Source organism: Chelonoidis abingdonii, chromosome 4, assembly GCF_003597395.2.
Source record: "Chelonoidis abingdonii isolate Lonesome George chromosome 4, CheloAbing_2.0, whole genome shotgun sequence".
Lineage (NCBI taxonomy): Eukaryota > Metazoa > Chordata > Testudines > Testudinidae > Chelonoidis > Chelonoidis abingdonii.
Genome location: NC_133772.1, coordinates 123,780,357 through 123,783,552, shown reverse-complemented (window position 1 = coordinate 123,783,552; position 3,196 = coordinate 123,780,357).

The window sequence follows — 3,196 nt, the reverse complement described above, 5'->3', positions numbered from 1 at the left end:
TCTGGTGACATTTTTAATAAAAAAAAATAAATGATTGTTAAGTGAAAATTTTGATACCCATTTTGAAAATGATTTCAATAAAAAGATCACAAAAATAGCAAAAAGGGTCTTTTTAAAAAAAAATTCATTTTTGAAAAAAAGGTCAATTTTTAATAATTTTTTTCAAAAATATCTTTTTACCAGCTATACCCAACAATATGCTAGGGGTGCAATCTGGCTCTGCACTATGGCATCGACCCCTGGAAGTGAAAAGTTTATACTAAAGCTAGAAGACAGAGCAATATCCAGATATTACAAACCCTGGTTCTCTTGTGAAAAAGAGATGGATCCAAGCCACTCAGCATTTGGATCCAGATCTGAATTCCCCCCAAATTTGGGGGTGTGCAGATTTGGTGTTTTAGTCAAGCACATCTTGCCTAAAAACTGATACAAATTCAAGGTGGTGGATGGATTCTTGTTTTCCCGCAAACTAGTCCACGCATCCTCATTTACAAACACAATGTTTTGTCAGACATCTGAGGTTTTTTTAATGCAACTGAGTTAGGTTTTAAATGGGTTTTTGAAGAAAGCACTTAAGTACAATAAGCACATTTACTGCATTAGATGCTTTCAGTATATGTGCAGATTACATGACAATTATATTTTCCATACATGTACACACTGTCACATCATCAATATAATGTGTGATAAAAAAGGATGAAACCGTCAAGCCTATTGTGTCTCTTTACAGCATGGGCCTTTCATAGCACATAATGGGCCATCATTCAAACTGCTGGCAGATTAGAAGAATGGGACTTTCCTGCATCAGGTATTGATTTTGTTTAAACAATAGATGTTTAAAAACCAACCTGTTCATTTCCCCAGTTAAAGAGACATCACAAAAAGAGACAAAAGCAAAGAAATTCAAAGCTCTCCTTCCTTTCCCTTTCACCTTGTCTCCTTTGCCCTGCTCACCAGCCCATGAAGCATGTGCTGTATGCTCAGAGCTGCTCCTTTGGCAGAGAACTGGCCTGTTTCAGTCTCAGTGAGAGAAGATTACTGCTGAACTCCTGCTATTCTGAGCACATTCACAATTTAAAGTTTTTCTTTTGTTCCTTCAACACTGTAATTTGTCAGACTAAGGCTGCCTTAATCAGATATGCTCTTGGTTAATGTAAAATGGCCACAGGTTTATTGAGCACTGGGGATTGGGGCTGTAAACGTTGGATTTTAGGGACTGTCAATCAATTAAAAAAAAGGGGGGCCTAGAAACTGCAGAGTTCTGGAGGGTCTGGGGGCTGGAGGAAGACCAACCACTGCGCCCTAAGGGGAAGTTACAAACTGTTCCCTCCTGTTCTGAGGCAGAGCACCCAGCATAGGGCATATCAGGATAGTCTCTCCTTTACAGCAGACAGCCCATCCAACTCCCAAATTATTGAAAACGGTACACCAAAGAGAACAGCTTTCCCTTGTAGAACATGGTCAACGTGATTGCTACAATTCTCTTAACAGGGCAAATGAATGCATGTCATTACCTCCACCATGTTCTTTCTCCCCCTCATTATCTACGTTCCTCCCATCTTCTCTTCCATTGGTCTTCAGTGATCTCATCACTTGCCTTTGAGATAGCCACTATAACAAAGGTGAGTACAGTCAAGCAGAAGGCAGGTCCTTCCTGGGTCATCTGTTTTTTGCAAGAACTCTTTCCAGATTCCTGCAGTGTGTGGCCTTCTCCATCACCATTTAGTTTCTTACACTAGAGTATTCAGTTCTTCACCCTCAAAATACATCCTGGAGACCAAAGAAAATGGAAATATTCTGGGATGCATTTCCAAAAAGACCACGTGTAGAGGCTCTCTCACAAACTACTGGTATGGTTGCTGCTGCTGTGATTCCAGTTTCTGTCTCCTCCATCTGCTTTTGCTTCTGCTATCTCCATGTGTTAGTTGCTTCAACTTCCTCTGCTGCTGCTGTTGCCTGATAATCTAGGCAGAGCCCAGCAACACGGTTAGGACTGGAGATGTCTTATTTCCTCTGCGGATTTGCAAGTCACACTTACAAGCAGGAGAGTTCTTTGATCACAGATAAAGCTAGTGGTGAAAAAAATAGATGAAATAAAGGCATTCAGGTATCAGAGGGGTAGCCATGTTAATCTGGATCCGTAAAAGCAACAAAGAGTCCTGTGGCACCTTATAGACGAACAGAGGTATTGGAGCATGAGCTTTCGTGGGTGAATACATCCGACGAAGTGGGTATTCACCCACAAAGGCATTCAGTGGTCCAATGTTGATGTCAGAAAGGCACCTTTCATGGCATGTAAAGGACACCTAGCAAAACTCAAGTGAAACCACAGACTAGAGACACTGATGTAATTAAATTGCAAATAAATTACCTAGAAAGGCTTTAGATAAAGATTAGAACAACCTCTGAACATCTCATTTCTTTTTTGGAATGTGACAGTTTCTCTTACATACAGGCTAGATTGCAACATGGACTCTGCACCCAGCTTAGATCCTGATATGGGCGGCCCAGGTCTTGGGTTAGGGTGCATTGGAGTAAGTGGGGTTACTCCCCTGCTACCTCCCCTGCTGGAGGAGGGAGAGGCGGGGAATGGGTTTGTGGGCCTTGAATCCCGATCCTTCACGTGTGGCAAAAGGATAGGTCAGTGTGACCCAGTGACCCTGTAGTGCCTATTGGCAGAGGGCACAGGGGGTGCATAGGGTTTTACAGGTATCTCCTGGGACAGATTGATGCACAATCGTTCGCTGAAGGGTGGCATGTGAAGTCTCTACTGAGAGCCAATAGTCCCGTGGTTGTCACTATAATGATCTTAGGGTTCACTCAACAACAAACCAGTGAATGAGATAGGAATAAACTCGTATTAAAACAAACTAAAGAGCTGTGGTGAACAGCTGTACACAGTTACACTGTGTTCTCAACCCCAGCTTCCAGGGCTTATCTCTAAATTACTAGATTCATAATACTGTCCCTTATGAGGGTGCGTCTCTAAATTATAATCTTCCACAAACATATTTCTACAGTCACAATCATTGAAACGTGTGTACGGATAATATTTAAGGGGTTCTGCATCTATACTGATAATTATGTTCTCAAGCTATTGGAGTTAAGTCAGCAGAGAATCCTGTGGCACCTTATAGACTAACAGACGTTTTGGAGCGTGAGCTTTCGTGGGGGAATACCCACTTCTTCAGACGCA